Source organism: Apodemus sylvaticus, chromosome 8, assembly GCF_947179515.1.
Source record: "Apodemus sylvaticus chromosome 8, mApoSyl1.1, whole genome shotgun sequence".
Taxonomy (NCBI): Eukaryota; Metazoa; Chordata; class Mammalia; order Rodentia; family Muridae; genus Apodemus; species Apodemus sylvaticus.
Genome location: NC_067479.1, coordinates 105249767 through 105267522, shown reverse-complemented (window position 1 = coordinate 105267522; position 17756 = coordinate 105249767). Strand labels below are relative to the sequence as shown.

At 38.7% G+C, this 17756-nt stretch overlaps 1 pseudogene; it reads right to left on the bottom strand.

The window, feature by feature from the left end:
• Positions 1-9318: 9318 nt before the first annotated feature.
• LOC127691079 (ornithine decarboxylase-like) lies at positions 9319-10714 on the bottom strand (annotated as a pseudogene).
• Between the last annotated feature and the right edge of the window lie 7042 nt (positions 10715-17756).

Below are 17756 nucleotides of genomic sequence, written 5' to 3'. Positions count from 1 at the left end.
AAATTAAAGATTATCATGGACATTATATAGACAAAATGATAGGCATAAAGATAATTCTGAGTTGATTAAAGGTAGAATTATAAACATTTTCAGATAAAATTGAAGATTTACATGGAAAATATTTCTGGAAAAAATCAAGAAATATATAGACAAACACGTTAAAATTGACTATTTCATGGAAAATTTTACATATAAAATAGTAGATATAAACTCTCTCTTCTAAGGTGGAATTAGAAATGTTTGTGATAAAATCAAAGATTTACATTAAAAACATTTCTGATAAAATAGAAGAAATATATAGAAAGACATTAAAATTGAAGGTTCTCATGAAAAATAATGCAAAAAATGGTAGACATAAGAAAACATAATTAAATTAATTAAAAGAGGAATTACAAACATTTTCTGATAAAATTGAAGATTTACATGATAAATATTTCATTAATTATGTCTTTTTATTGGGAAGTTGAGTCCATTGTTTTTAAGAGATGTTAAGGAATAGTGATTGCTGCTTCCTCTTATTTTTTGATGTTCTTTTTATATTTGTGTGGGTATCTTCTTTTGGGTTTGTTGGAAGATTACTTTCTTGCTTTTTCTAGGGTGCAGTTTCCTTCCTTGTGTTGGCTTTTCCATCTATTATCCTGTGTAGGGCTGGATTTGTGGACAGATATTGTGTAAATTTGGTTTTATCATGGAATATCTTCGTTTCTCCATCTATGGTAATTGAGAGATTTTTTTTTTTAGCCTGGGCTGGCATTTGTGTTCTCTTAGGGTCTGTATGAAGTCTGCCCAGGATCTTCTAGCTTTCATAGTCTCTGGTGAGAAGTCTGGTGTAATTCTGATAGGTCTGTATTTATAAGTTACTTGACCTTTTTCCTTTACTAGTTTAATGTTCTTAAACTAGTGTGAAGTCTGGTGTAATTCTGATAGGTCTGTATTTATAAGTTACTTGACCTTTTTCCTTTACTAGTTTAATGTTCTTTCTTTGTTTAGTGAATTTGGTGTTTTGGTTATTATGTGCCAGGAGGACTTTCTGTTCTGATACAGTCTGTTTGAAGTTCTGAAGGCTTCTTGTATATTCGTGGGCATCTCTTTCTCTAGGTTAGGGAAGTTTTCTTCTATAATTTTGTTGAAGATATTTACTGGGCTTTTAAGATGTAAATCCTCGCTCTCTTCCATACCTATAATCCTTAGGTTTGGTCTTCTCATTGTGTCTTGGAGTTCCTGGAGGTTTTGGGTTGTCAGTTTCATGCATTTTGCATTTTCTTTGACTATTGAGTCAATATTTTCAATGGCATCTTGAGCACCTGAGGTTCTTTCTTGTATCTCTTGCATTCTGTTGTTGATGCTTGCATCTATGACTCCTGAATTCCTTCCAAGGTTTTCTATCTCCAGAGATGTCTCATTTTGTGGTTTCTTTATTGTTTCTACTTCCACTTTTAGATCCTGGATGGTTTTGTTCAGTTCCTTCACTTGATTGTTTTTGCTTTCCTGTACAGAACCATATTGGGGTGTCATGCCACATGGTAGGAACTTGATATTGACCAAGGACAAGGGCTTCAGGCAGGAATCTGATGGTAGGGAATAATAGGGAAGTAGGTTCCAGCAGGAATTTTTATCCTAGGATGGAGTGCTCAGAGTGTACTTGACATTGGTCAAGGTGAACTTCTCCCAGCCTATGTTGAGCATGGATTTCCATGCTAGTCAGGATCCTGCTCCACCTAGGGTGGAGTGCTCAGAGTGAAGGTGAAGTTCATTGTTCCTCCAGGTCTACAAATTCCTGAATTAAGCAGGTGACCTACCCAGCTGCCTGAGCAGTGGAGCCAAGGACAGCCAGATGACTTCCCTGGAACTCAGCACAGAGTCTGGGGGGAGAGGATTGCCCAAACAGTTAAATGGTCTGATGGCCATTAGAGTTGGGGCCTTGATCTATCATCCTGGCCTCCTTCTTTTTGTGCTTTCCCCATCCATCCCTCAGCTTCTCTTCCAGGAACCCATTTCTCTTCCAGGAACCCAGTTCGCAGTAGCTACAGGCAGCTACAGAATACACTTTCCTTTAATTCTTTAAGGGATTGTATTTCTTCTTTAAGGGCTTCTGCCTGTTGACTCATGATCTCCTGTATTTCTTTAAGGGATTTTTGTGTTTCTTCTTTAAGGGTTTTTACCTGTTGCCCGATGTTCTCCTGTGCTTCTTTAAGGGAGTTATTTAAGTTTTTCTTGAAGCCCTCTATCAGTATCATAAGATACGATCTTAAATCCAGCTCTTGTTTTTCTGGTGTGTTGGAGTATCCTGGACTTGCTATCGTGGGAGAAATGGGTTCTGATGTTTCCATGTGGCCTTGGTTTCTGTTGATAGGGTTCTTGTGCTTGCCTTTCACCTTCTTGTTACTCTGGTGCTAGTTGGTTTTGTTGTTTCTGGCTGGAGTTTGTTCCTCCTGTGGGCCTGTCAGTCTTACTCCTCTGGGCTCAAAAGTGAAAGCACTGCTGGGAGATCTCTCTCTCTCTCTCCTGATATGCTGTTCACAGAAGGCTGTGGAGTTTCCCCGGCTCCCTAGCGCAAATGGCGGCAGGAAGACTTCTATCCTAGCTGCTCCACTGATCTTATGCCCTATGTGCTGCTAGCTGGTCCTCTCCAGAGAGAAGGTGGAGATCTCACCTCTGTGCTCAGAAGTGAAAGTGATGCTGGGAGATTACTCTCTCCTGCTGGGCTGTTCACAGAAGGATGTGGAGTCTCCTGGCTCCCTGGTACCAATGGCAGCTGGAAGACTTCCATCCTAGCTGCTCCACTGATTATGCCCTGTGGGCTCCTAGCTGGTCCCCTCCAGAGAGAAGGTGAATTCATCATTTTTAATAGCTGAGTAGTAGTATGCCATGTGTAAATATACCACATTTTCTGTATCCATTCTTCTGTTGAAGGACACCTGGGTTCTTTTCAGCTTCTGGCTATTATAAATAAGGCTGCTATGAACATAGTGGAACATGTGTCCTTATTACATGTTGGAGCATCTTCTGGGTATATACCCAAGAGGGATATAGCTGGGTCTTCAGGTCCAATTTTCTGAGGAACTGCCAAACTGTTTTCCAGAGTGGTTGTACCAGTTTTCAATCCCACCAGCAATGGAGGAGTGTTCCTCTCCTCCACATCCTTTCCAGCATCTGGTGTCACCTGAGTTTTTGATTTTAGCCATTCTGACTGGTGTGAGGTAGAATCTCAGGGTTGTTTTGATTTGCATTTCCATGATAACTAAGAATGTTGAACATTTATTTCCTTAGGTGCCTCTCTGCCATTTGATATTCTTCATTTGAAAATTCTTTGTTTAGCTCTGTACCCCATTTTTAATAGGGTTATTTGATTCTCTGGAGTCTAACTTCTTGAGTTCTTTGCATGTATTGGATATTAGCCCTCTATCAAATGTAGGATTGGTTAAGATCTTTTCCCAATCTGAAAAGGGTTGCCATTTTGCCCTATTGATAATGTTCTTTTCCTTACAGAAGCTTGCTATTTTTTTCTTTTTTTTATTCGATATATTTTTTATTTACATTTCAAATGATTTCCCCTTTCCTACCCCCCCTCCCCAAAAGTCCCATAAGCCCCCTTCTCTCCCCCTGTCCTCCCACCGACCCCTTCCCACTTCCCCGTTCTGGTTTTGCTGAATACTGCTTCACTGAGTCTTTCCAGAACAAGGGGCCACTAGAAGCTTGCTATTTTATGAGGTCTATTTTGTCAATTCTTTTTTTTTTAATTTTCTATAATCTTTGTTTACATTCTGAATGCTTTCCCCTTTCCAGGTTACCCCCCTCCCCATGGGTCTCATAAGCACACTTCCCTCTGCCCATTTCCCAATCACCCTTCTCCCATTTCTCTGTCCTGGCACTCCTCTACAATGCTGGATCAACTCTTTTCAGAACCAGTGCCCTCTCTTTGCCTCTTCTTGGGTATCATTTGATAGGTTAATTGTGTCTTGAGAATTCAGAGCTTCTGGGCTAATTAATATCCATTTATCAGTGATTGCATTCCATGTGCATTCTTTTGTGATTGGGTTACCTTACTTAGGATGATATTTTTCAGTTCGAACCATTTGCCTAAGATTTTCATGAATTCATTGTTTTTAATTGCTGAGTAGTAGTCCATTGTGCAAATATACCACATTTTCTGTATCCATTCCTCCATTGAGGGACATCTGGGTTCTTTCCAGCTTCTGGCTATTATAAATAAGACTGCTATGAACATAGTGGAGCATGTGCCCTTATTGCATGCCAGGGAATCCTCTGGGTATATGCCCAGGAGAGATATAGCAGGGTCCTCTGGAAATGTCATGTCCAGTTTTCTGAGGAACCGCCAGACTGATTTCCAAAGTGGTCGTACCATCTTGCAATCCCACCAGCAGAGGAGGAGTGTTCCTCTTTCTCCACATCCTCACCAACACCTGCTGTCTCCTGAGTTTTTGACCTTAGCCATTCTGACTGGTGTGAGGTAAAATCTCAGGGTTGTTTTGATTTGCATTTCCCTAATAACTAATGATGTTGAACATTTTTTAAGGTGCTTCTCAGCCATCCGAAGTTCTTCAGGTGAAAATTCTTTGTTTAGCTCTGTACCCCATTTTTAATAGTGTTATTTGGTTCTCTGGGTCTAACTTCTTGAGTTCTTTGTATATATTGGATATTAGCCCTCTATCAGATATAGGGTTGGTGGATATCTTTTCCCAATCTGTTAGTTGCCGTTTTGTCCTTTTGACAGTGTCCTTTGCCTTACAGAAACTTTGTAATTTTATGAGGTTCCATTTGTCAATTCTTGATCTTAGAGCATAAGCTATTGGTGTTCTGTTCAGGAACTTTTCCCCTGTGCCCATGTCTTCAAGGGTCTTCCCAAGTTTCTTTTCTATTACTTTCAGTGTGTCTGGTTTTATGTGGAGGTCCTTGATCCACTTGGAGTTGAGCTTATTACAAGGAGATAAGAATGGATCGATTTGCATTCTTCTGCATGCTGACCTCCAGTTGAACCAGCACCATTTGTTGAAATGGCTATCTTTTTTCCACTGGATGTTCTTGGCTCCTTTGTCGAAGATCAAGTGACCATAATTGTGTGGGTTCATTTCTGGGTCTTCAATTCTATCCCATTGATCTACCTGCCTGTCACTGTACCAATATCATGCATTTTTTAAACACTATTGTTCTGTAGTACTGCTTGAGGTCTGTGATACTGATTCCCCCAGAAGTTCTTTTACTGTTGAGAATAGTTTTAGGTATCCTGGGTTTTTTGTTATTCCACATGAATTTGAGAATTGCTCTTTCTAACTCTATGAAGAACTGAGTTGGAATTTTGATGGGGATTGAATTGCATTGAATCTGTATATTGCTTTTGGCAAGATGGCCATTTTTACTATATTAATCCTGCCAATCCATGAGCATGGAAGATTTTTCCATTTTCTGAGGTCTACTTCAATTTCCTTCTTCAGAGACCTGAAGTTCTTGTCATACAGATCTTTCACTTGTTTGGTTAGAGTCACACCAAGATACTTTAGGTTGTTTGTGGCTATTATGAAGGGTGTCATTTCCCTAATTTCTTTCTCAGTCTGCTTATATTTTGAGTATTGGAAGGCTACTAATTTGCTTGAGTTGATTTTGTAACCAGCCACTTTGCTGAAGTTGTTTATCAGCTGTAGAAGTACTTTGGTAGAGCTTTTTGGGTCACTTAAGTAGACTATCACATCATCTGCAAATAGTGATAGTTTGACTTCTTCCTTTCCAATTTGTATCCCTTTGACCTCCTTATGTTGTCTAATTGCTCTAGCTAGGACTTCAAGAACTATATTGAAAAGATATGGTGAGGGGGCAGCCTTGTCTAGTCCCTGATTTTAGTGGGATTGCTTCAAGTTTCCCTCCATTTAGTTTGATGTTGGCTACCGGTTTGCTGTATATTGCTTTTACTATATTTAGGTATGGGCCTTGAATTCCTATTCTTTCCAAGACTTTTAGCATGAAAGGATGCTGAATTTTGTCAAATGCCTTGCCAGCATTTAATGAAATGAGCATGTGGTATTTTTCTTTGAGTTTGTTTATGTAGTGCATAGCATTGATGGTTTTCCATATATTGAACCACCCCTGCATCCCTGGGATGAAGCTTACTTGATCATGGTGGATGATAGTTTTGACCTGTTCTTTGATTCGGTGGGCAAGAATTTTATTGAGTATTTTTGTATCAATATTCATAAGGGAAATTGTCCTGAAGTTCTCTTTCTTTGTTGGATTTTTGTGTAGTTTAGGTATCAGCATAATTGTGGCTTCATAGAACGAGTTGGGTAGTGTTCCTTCTGTTTCTATTTTGTGGAATAGTTTGAAGAGTATTGGTGTTAAGTCTTCTTTGAAGGTCTGATAGAATTCTTCACTAAAACCATCTGGTCCTGTGCTTTTTTTGGTTGGAAGGCTTTCTATGACCCCTTCTATTTCTTTAGGGGTTATGGGTCTGTTTAGATGATCTATTTGATCCTGATTTAATTTTGGTGTTTGATATCTGTCTAGGAACCTGTCCATTTCCTCTAGATTCTCCAGTTGTGTTGAGTACAGGCTTTTGTAGTAGGATCTGATGATTTTTGAATTTCCTCAGTTTCTATTGTTATATCTCCTTTTACATTTCTAATTTTGTTAATTTGGATACTGTCTCTGTGCCCTTTGGTTAATCTGGCTAAGGGTTTATCTATTTTGTTGATTTTCTCAAAGAACCAGCTCCTGGTTTTGTTCATTTTTTGTATGGTTCTCTTTGTTTCTACTTGATTGATTTCAGCCCTGAGTTTGATGATTTCCTGCCTTCTCCTCCTCCTCCTGGGTGAATTAGCTTCTTTTTGTTTCAGGGCATTCAGTTGTCCAGTTAAGCTTCTAGTGTATGCTCTCTCCATTTTCTTTTTGGAGGCACTCAGGGCTATGAGTTTTCCTCTTAGCCTTGCTTTCATTGTGTTCCATAGATTTGGGTATATCGTGCCTTCATTTTCGTTAAATTCTAAAAAGTCTTTGATTTCTTTCTTTATTTCTTCCTTGACCAAGGTATCATTGAGTAGCGTATTGTTCAGTTTCCATGTGTATGTGGGCTTTCTGTTGTTTTTGTTGCTATTGAAGACCACTTTTACTCCATAGTGATCTGATAGGAGGCATGGGATTAGTTCAATCTTTTTATATTTGTTGAGGTCTGTCTTGTGACCAATTATATGATTGATTTTGTAGAAGGTACCATGACGTGTTTAGAAAATGGTATATTCTTTTGCTTTGGGATAAATGTTATAAATATATATTAAATCCAATTGGTCCAAAGCTTCAATTAGTTTCACTGTGTCCCTGTTTAGTTTCTGTTTTCCTGATAGGTACATTGAGGAGAGTGGTGTTTTGAAGTCACCCACAATTATTGTGTTAGGTGCAATGTGTGCTTTGAGCTTTAGTAAAGTTTCTTTTATGAATGAGGGTGCCCTTGCATTTGGAGCATGGGTGCAGGCAGACCCCTGGCTGTTTGTGTCCCCAGAGATCTTTAATTTGGGATATCTCAGTACCTGGTGCTGCCTTTCTGCTCCATCAAGCCTTTTGTCAATTCTTGATCTTAGAGCACAGGACATTGGTATTCTGTTTAGCAAAATTTCCCCTGTACCCATGTGTTTGAGGCTCTTCCCCACTTTCTCCTCTATAAGTTTCATTGTACCTGGTTTTATGTGGAGGTCCTTGATCCATTTGGACTTGAGCTTTGAACAGGGGGATAAGAATGGATTGATTCACATTTTTCTACATGCAGACCACCAGTTGAACCAGTACCATTTGTTAAAAATTCTTTTTTCCATTGGATGGTTTTAGCTCCTTTGTCAAAGATCAAGTGACCATAGGTGTGTGGGTTCATTTCTGGGTCTTCAGTTCTATTCTATTGCTCTTCCTGTTTACCTTTGTACCAATACCATATAGTTTTTTATCACTATTGCTCTGTAATATGGCTTGACATCAGGGATGGCGATTCTGTCAGAAGTTCTTTTATTGTTGAAAATAGTTATTGTATCCTGGGTTTTTGTTATTCTAAATACATTTGTAAATTTATCTTTCTAACTGTTTGAATAATTGCTTTGGAATTTTGAAGGAGATTGCTTTGAATCTGTAGATTGCTTTCAGCAAGATGGCCATTTTTACTATATTTATCTTGCCAATCCATGAGCATGGGAGATCTTTCAAACTTCTGAGATCTTTTTTGATTTCTTTCTTCAGAGTCTTGAAGTTCTCGTCATATAGATCTTTCAATTGTTTGGTTACAGTCATAACAAGGTATCTTTTATTATTTGTGACTATTGTGAAGGCTGTTATTTCCCTAATTTCTTTCTCAGCCTATGTATTCTTTGAGTATTGGAAGGCTACTGATTTGTTTGAGTTAATTTTATATCTGGCCACTTTGCTGAAGTTGTTTATCAGTTTTAGGAGTTTTCTGGTGGAATTTTCAAAGTCACTTAAATATACTATCCTATCATCTGCAAATAGTGATAGTTTGACTTCTTCCTTCCAATTTGTATCCCTTTGACCTCCTTTTGTTGTCTAATTGCTCTAGCTAGAACTTCAAGTCTAATATTGAATCAATATGGAGAAAGTGGCCAGCCTTGTCTAGTCCCTGATTTTTGTGGGATTGCTTCAATTTCTCTCCATTTAGTTTGATGTTGGCTACTGGGTTGCTGTATATTGATTTTACTATGTTTAGGTATGGGCCTTGAATTACTGATCTTTCCAATACTTTTAACCTGAAGGGATGCTGACTTTTGTCAAATGCTTTTTCAACATCTAATGAAATGATCATGTGGTATTTTTTCTTTGAGTTTGTTTATGTAGTGGATTATTTTGATGGATTTCTGTATATTGAGCCATCCATGCATCCCTGTGATGAAGCCTACTTGATTGTGTTGAATGATCATTTTGATGTGTCCTTTGATATAGTTCACAAGAATTTTATTGAGTATTTTTTCCTTGATATTTCCTTTCTTTATTTTATTTCAAGATACTTTATTTCCAAAATGGGTCACAACATATGTTTTTGGTCCATTCTGTCAATGTATAAGCCACAAGTGCTTGCTCAGCAACTGAGGGGCACATGTTAGTATCACGTTTGAAAAGTGTATAAAAATCCATATAAAACAAATATTCAAAATTTCCATAGGAGCATAGTGTGACCTCCATCTCTTAGCCTTCCATATTGCATTGGTGCCAATACTACTCTTACAAAGACATTCCAAACTAGCAGTAATTATGTTAAATGGTTCCCTCTAATTCCTTAATTCAAGCTAAACTCGCAGGTAAGGGCTAAGAGAATGGCAGCTACATATTGATCTTACCTGAAGCACAGGCTGCAGGGTGACGGTGCATCCCGCTCTCTTGGGCACAGGACATGAGCAGAGTGCCCTCATCCTGCTCCTCCACTTCCTGTGGGAGGCCATGGCTCTGGATCTGCTTCATTAGTTGCCACATTGGCTGTGACATTACATAGATGTTTAGCCTTTGCAACCCATTGAAATAAAAGCAGCAGCAATGGTGTATGCACTCATGTTCTCAAACAGCATCCAATCACCCACAAGCATTTCAGGCAGGTTACAGCACTTGATCTGATCAAGGCCATTGCATGTTGGTCCCCAGATGCTGGATGAGCAATGCTTCTTATCTGGTTTAGGCCACTTCTGCAGCAGGACCTTCACATGTGTGTGATTATAGAGGATGCAGTCAAATGATCCATATACTCCATCATTCACATAATACATGAAGGTTTGCTCAGTTGACTTATTTTCATCGTCAGAGCCGGCCTGCTCCTTCCACATGGTCTTTTTGGCAACGATGTTGACTGCAAGTGTGAAAGCTGATGCAACATCATATCTGCCTGGCTCAGCTATGATTCTCACTCCAGAGTCTGATGGGAAGTACTTGTCCAGATCTGGGTGATCACACTGGTGATCTCTTCAAATTTAAGCTTTGTATCTTCAGATCCAGGAAAGCCACCACCAATATCAAGCAGATACATGCTGAAAACAATTTCTGTTCCCATGTCAAACATACAGCGGGCATCTGACACTGCCTGCACTAAGGTCTCAGGGTCAGTACATCCACTGCCCACATGGAAGCTGACACCAATGATGTTGATATTTAGCTATTTTGCCCATTCCAAGAGAAGCCTGCTGATTTTGAGTGTGGCACCAAACTTAACACTGAGGCGACAAACTACTTTGGAATCTTCAGTGGCAATCCATAAAACCAACTTTGCCTTTGGATGTGCCCTGGCAACTTTCATCAATTCCATTTCATTGTCAAAATCATCATCTGGATTCTGATACTGGCAGCATACTTGATTGGAGACACTTGTTTACAAGGATTTGCATAGATAATCCTCTATGGAGGCTCCCCAAGCCCCTGCACCAACTGTATTTCATTCTTGCTTGCACAGTCAAATCCTGTTCCTGTAGCAGCAAGGGTGCTCAGTATTGCTCTGCTGTCTTTACACTTGACTACATAAAAGGGAGTATCATGGGGAAGAGCTTTTAGCCATCTCAGGTCCTTTGTTAGAATGTCTCCTAGGTCTGCAACATAGAAAGCACCCTTATCATCAGACGAAGAGAGTTCATTGATTTTTTTCTTTTTTTTTTTTTTTTTGGTCCAGAATGTCCTTGGCAGTGAAGCCTTCTTTGAGGATATCACAGTCAAACTCTTCCTTAGTACAGCTGCTCATGGTTCTCGATGTGCCTACAGAAAATATAGAGATAGAATTAAATTATCACCAGTTCCTCCCAAGGCCACTTATCTAAGAACTCTGAATGCTGTCTCCTTAGTGCGGTGGAAACACTCAGAGCACAGTGGTGCAGCTGCTCAGACCCAGGGAGATGCCACCACCGCTGAACCCAGAGGAGCGTCCTGCAATCTGTCCACCACTGCTTTCCTGTCAGCTGCCTCATCAAGCATCTCATCAAGCCTGCTGGCTGAGGGCTGCTGGCTGCAACAGCTGCTGCAGGGATTGACCAGATATTTTATTTACGTTTCAAATGTTATCCCCTTTCCTGGATTCCCATCCAAAAGAACACTATCCCATCTCCCCTCCCCCTGCTCACCAACCCACCCAATCCCACTTCCCTGTCCTGGCATTCCCCTGTACTGGGGCATAGAACCTTCTCAGGATGAAGGACTTCTCGACTTCTCCCTTTGATGTCCAACAATGCCATCCTCCACTACATAAGCAGCTAGTGCCATGAGTCACTCCATGTGTACTCTTTGGTTGGTGGTATTTTTTCATCAATGTTCATAAGGGAAATTGGTCTGAAGTTCTTGTTCTTTGTTTGATCTTTGTGTGGTTTAGGTATAGGTGTAATTGTGGCTTCATAGGACAATTGATACAATACTCCACTAAACCCATCTGGTCCTGGGCTGTTTTTGGTTGGGAGACTATTAATGACTACTTCTATTTCTTTAGGGGTTATGGGATTATTTAGATTGTTTATCTGATCCTGTTTTAACTTTGGCACCTGGTATGTGTCTAGAAAATTGTCCATTTTAATCAGATTTTCCAATTTTGTTGAGTATAAGTGTTTGTAGTAGGATCTGATGATTTTTTTTTGAATTTTCACAGTTTCCCTTGTTATGCCACCCTTTTCGTTTCTCATTTTATTAATTTGGATACTGTCTCTGTGCCCTCTGGTTAGTCTGGCTAAAGGTTTATCTATCTTGTTGATTTTCTCAAACAACCAGCTCCTGGTTTGGTTGATTCTTTGTATAGTTCTTTTTGTTTCTATTTGGTTGATTTCAGCCCCGAGTTGATTATTTCCTGCCATCTACTCCTCTAGGGTGTATTTGCTTCTTTTTGTTCTAGAGCTTTCTGGTGTGCTGTAAAGCTGCTAGTGTAAACTCTCTCCAGTTACTCTTTGGAGGCTCTCAGAGTTATGACTTTTCCTCTTACCATTGCTTTCATTGTATCCCATAGGTTTTAGTATGATGTGTCCTTATTTTCATTAAATTCTAAAAAGTCTTTGATTCTTTCTTTCTTTCTTCTTTGACCAAGTTATCATTGAGAAGAACGTTGTTCAGCTTCCATATGTATGTGTGTTTTCCATTGTATTTCTTGGAATTTAAGACCAGCCTTATTCCATGGTAATCTGATAGGTTGCATGGGATTATTTCAATCTTCTTATGTGTGTTGAGGCCTGATTTGTGACCAATTATATGGTCAGTTTTGGAAAAGGTACCATGAGGTGCTGAGAAGAAGGTATATTCTTTTGCTTTAGGATGAAATGTTCTATAAATATCTGTTAGATCCATTTGGTTAATAACTTCTGTTAGTTTCACTGTGTGCGGTGTGATGTGTGCCTTGAACTTTAGTAGAGTTTCTTTTTTTATTAGATAAATTCTTTATTTACAATTCAAATGTTGTCCCCTTTCCTGGTTCTCCCGCACCTGAAAATCCCCTAACTCATCCCCCATTCCCCTATACTGAGGTATTTAGTCTTCTCAGGTCCAAGGGACTTTCCTTCCTTTGATGTCCAATAAGGCCATCCTCTGCTGCATATGCATCTGGAGCCATGGATTCCTATATGTGTACTCTTTGGTTCGTGATTTAGTCCCTGGGAGCTCTGAGTGGGGTAACCCAGGATAATATTTTCTAGTTCCATACATTTGCTTAAGAATTTCATAAATTCATTGTTTTAGCTGAGCAGTATTCCATTGTGTAAATATACCACATTTTCTGCATCCATTCCTCTGTTGAGGCATAGCTGATTACTTTCTAGCTTCTGTCTATTATAAATAAGGCTGCTATGAACATAGTGGAGCATATGTCCTCATTACATGCTGGAGAATCCTCTGGGTATGTGCCCAAGAGTGGTATAGCAGGGTCCTCTGGTAGTATTATGCCCAATTTTCTGAGGATCTGTCAAACTGATTTCCAGAGTGGTTGTACCAGCTTGCAACCCCACAAGTAGTGGAGGAGTGTTCCTCTTTCTCCATATCCTCACCAGCACCTACTGTTTCCTGAGTTTTCATCTTGTCCATTCTGACTGGTGTGAGGTGAAATCTCAGGGTTGTTTTGATTTCCATTTACTTGATGACTAAGGATGTTGAACATTTCTTTAGGTGCTTCTCAGCCATTCAATATTCCTCAATTGAAAACTCTTTGTTTAGTTCTGTGCCCCATTTTTTAATAGGGTTATTTGGTTTTCTAGAGTCTAACTTCTTGAGTTCTTTGTATATATTGGATATTAGCCCTCTGTCAGATATAGGGTTGGTAAAGATATTTTCCCTATTTGTTGGTTGTCCTATTGACAGTATCCTTTGCCTTGCAGAAACTTTGTAATTTTATGAGGTCCCATTTGTCAATTCTTGATCTTAGGGCATAAGCTATTGGTGTTCTGTTCAGGAAAAATTCCCCTGTGCCTATGTGCTCTAGGCTCTTCCCCACTTTCTTTTCTGTTAGTTTCAATGTGTCTGGTTTTATGTGGAGGTCCTTGATCCATTTGGACTTGAGCTTTGTACCAGGAGATAAGAATGGATCGATTTGCATTTTTCTGCATGAGAACTGCCAGTTGAACCAGCACCATTTGTTGAAGAGGCTATCTTTTTTCTACTGGATGGTTTTAGCTTTGTCAAAGATCAAGTAACCACAGGTGTGTGGGTTCATTTCTGGTTCTTCAATTCTATTCCATTGATCTACCTGCCTGTCACTGTAACAATACCATGCAGTTTTTAACACTATTGCTCTGTAGTACTGCTTGAGGTCTGGAATACTGATTCCCCTAGAAGTTCTCTCACCACAGCAAGTGCCAGGTAGCCCAATACACCCAAAAAGCAAGAGTTGGAATTGAAAGCACATTTTGTGATGCTGATAGAGGACTTCAAGAAGGATATTAATAACTCCCTTAAAGAAATACAAGAGAACATGGGCCAATAGGTAGAAGCCCTTAAAGAGGAAACACAAAAATCCCTTAAAGAAACACAAGAGAACATGGTCAACAGGTAGAAGCCCTGAAAGAAGAAACACAAAAATTCTTTAAAGAATTTAAGGAAAACACAAACAAACAAGTGAAGGAACTGAACAAAACCATCCAGGAACAAAAAAATGGAAGTAGAAACAATAAAGAAATCACAGAAGGATACAACTCTGGAGATAGAAAACCTTGGAAAGAAATCAGGAGTCAGAGATGCAAGCATCAACAACAGAATACAAGAAATACAAGAAAGAAGCTCAGGTACTGAAGATACCATAGAAAACATTGACTCAACAGTCAAAGAAAATGCAAAATGCAAAAAACTTGTAGCCCAAAACATCTAGGAAATCCAGGACACAATGAGAAGACCAAACATAAGGATTATAGATATAGAAGAGAGCAAAGATTTACAACTTAAAGGGCCAATAAATATCTTCAACAAAATTATAGAAGAAAACTTCCCTAACCTAAAGAAAGAGATGCCCATGATCATACAAGAACCTACAGAATTCCAAACAGACTGGACCAAAACAGAAAGTCCTCCAGTCCCATAATAATTGAAAGGCCAAATGCACTAAACAAAAAAGAATATTAAAAGCAGTAAGGGAAAAAATATATATTATAAAGGTAGACCTACTAGAATTATACCAGACTTCTCAGCAGAGAACATGAAAGCTAGAAGATCATGGGCAGAGCTCATACAGACCCTAAGATAACACAAATGCCAGCTCTGGCTACTATATCCAGCAAAACTCTTACTCACCATAGATTAAGAAAACAAGATATTCCATGATAAAACCAAATTTACACAATATCTTTCCACAAATTCATCCCTTCAAAAGATAATAGATGGAAAACACCAACACAAAGAGGGAAACTACACGTTAGAAAAAGCAAGAAAGTAGTCTTTTTTCAACAAATCCAAAAGAAGATAACCACACAAACATAAAAATCCCATCAAAAATAACAGGAAGCAACAATCACTATTCCTTAATATCTCTTAATATCAATGGACTTAATTCCCTAATAAAAAGACATAGACTAATAGACTGGATATGTAAACAGGACCCAGCATTTTGCTGCATACAGGAAATGCACCTCAGTGTCAAAGACAAACACTACCTCAGAGTAAAAGTCTGGAAAACAATTTTTCAAGCAAATGGTCCTAGGAAAAAAGCTGGAGTAGCCATTCTAATATCGGATTATATTGACTTTCAACCAAAAGTCATAAAAAAAAAAAAGACACGAAAGGGCACTTCATACTCATCAGGGGAAAAAACTACCGTGAACTCTCAATTCTGAACATCTATGTTCAAAACACAAGGGCACACACATTTTTAAAAGACACTTTACTAAAGCTCAGAGCATACATTGCACCTCACACAATAATTGTGGGTGACTTTAACACCCCACTCTCATCAATGGACAGATCAGAGAAACACAAACTAGACAGACACAGTGAAACTAACAGAAGTCATAGGCCAAATGGATTTAACAGATATTTATAGAACATTTCATCCTAAATCAAAAGAATATACCTTCTCAGCACCTCACAGCACCTTCTTCAAAATTGAACATATAAGTGGTCACAATACACAGCTCAACAGATATAAGATTGAAATAAGGCCATGCCTCTTATCAGATCACTACAGATTAAGGCTGGTCTTCAATAGCAACAAAAACAACAGAAAGTCCACATACACATGGAGACTCAACAATGCTCTACTCAATGATACCTTGGTCAAGGAAGAAATAAGGAAAGAAAACAAAGACTTTCTAGAATTTAATGAAAATGAAGGCACAGCATACCCAAACTTATGGGACACAATGAAAGCAGTGCTAATTGGAAAACTCATAGCCCTGAGTGCCTCCAAAAAGAAACTGGAGAGAGCATACACTAGCAGCATAACCACATATTTGAAAGCTCTAGAACAGAAAGAAGCTAATACAGGCAAGAGGAGTAGATGGTAGGAAATCATCAAGATCAAGGCTGAAATCAACCAAATAGAAACAAAAACAACTATACTAAGAATCAACCAAACCAGGAGCTGGTTCTTTGAGAAAATCAACAAGATAGATAAACCCTTAGCCAGACTAACTAGAGGGCACAGAGGAAGCATCCAAACTAGCAGAACTAGAAATGAAAAGGGGGATATAACAACAGAAACTCAGGAAATTCAAAAAATCATCAGATCTTCCTACAAATGTCTATACTCAACACAACAGGAACATCTGGGTTAAGTTTCTTTTATGAATGTGGGTACCCTTGCATTTGGAGCATAGACATTCAGAATTTTGAGTTCATCTTGGTAGATTATTCCTTCAACCTGTATGAAGTATTATTCTTTATCTTGTTTGATAGTTGTTGGAAGTTCATTTTATTCAATATTGGAATGGCTACTCCAGCTTGTTGTTTGGGACCATTTGCTTGAAAAATTGTTTTTCCAACTTTTTACTCTGAGGTAGTATCTGATTTGTCACTTATGTGCGTCTCCTGGATGCAGCAAAATGTTGGGTCCTGTTTACATATCTGGTCTGTAAGACTATGTCTTTTTATTGGGGAATTGACTCCATCGATGTTATGGAAAAGTGATTGTTACTTCCTGTTATTTTTGTTGTTAGTGGTGGAATTATGTTTGTGAGGCTATCTTCTTTTGGGTTTGTTGGAAGATTACCTTCTTGCTTTTTTTTAGGGTGTAGTTTCCCTCCTTGTGTTGGTGTTTTTCATCTAATATCCTTTGTAGAGCTGTATTTGTGGAAAGATATTGTGTAAATTTTGTTTTGTTATGAAATATCTTGGTTTCTCCATTTATGGTAATTGAGAGTTTCCTGGGTACAGTAACCTGGGCTGCCATTTATGTTCTCTTAGGGACTATATAACATCTCCCCAGGATCTGTAAGCTTTCATAGTCTCTGGTGAGAAGTCGGGTGTAATACTGATATGTCTGCCTTTATATGTATGTTACTTGACCTTTTTTCCCTTCTTTTAATATTCTTCCCTTGTTTAGTGCATTTGGTGTTTTGACTATTACGTGACAGGAGGAATTTCTGTTCTGTTCCAATCTATTTGGAGGTCTTTAAGCTTCTTGCATATCCATGAGTATCTCTTTCTTTAGATTAGAGAAGTTTTCTTATATAATTTTGTTGAAGATATTTACTGGTCCTTTAAGTTGGGAATCTTCATGGTCTTCTATATGTATTATTCTAAGGTTTGGTCTTCTCATTGTGTCCTGGGTTTCCTGGATGTTTTGGGGTAGGAGCTTTTTGCCTTTTACAATTTCTTTGACTGTTGAGTCAATGTTTTCTATTGTGTCTACTGTACCTGAGATTCTCTTTTCTATCTTTTGTATTCTGTTGGTGACCCTTGCATTTATGACTCCTGATCTCTTACCTAGCTTTTCTAACACCAGGGTTGTCTCCATTTGTGATTTCTTTATTGTTTTTATTTCCTCTTTTAGAGATTGAATGGTTTTGTTCATTTCCTTCACCTGTTTGATTGTCTTTTCCTTGAATTCTTTAAGGGACTTTTGTGTTTCCCCTTTAAGGGATTCTATCTGTTTACCTGTGTTCTCCTGTATTTCCTTAAGGGAGTTATTTGTGTCTTTAAAATCCTTTATCATCATCATAAGAAGTGGTTTTACATTTGAACCTTGGCTTTCTGGTGTGATGGTGTATCCAGGACTTGCTATGGTGAGAGAATTGGGTTCTGATGTTGCCAAGTTACCTTGGTTTCTGTTGTTTATGTTCTTATGCTTGCCTCCCACCATCTGATTATCTCTAGTGCTACATTCCCTAGCTATATCT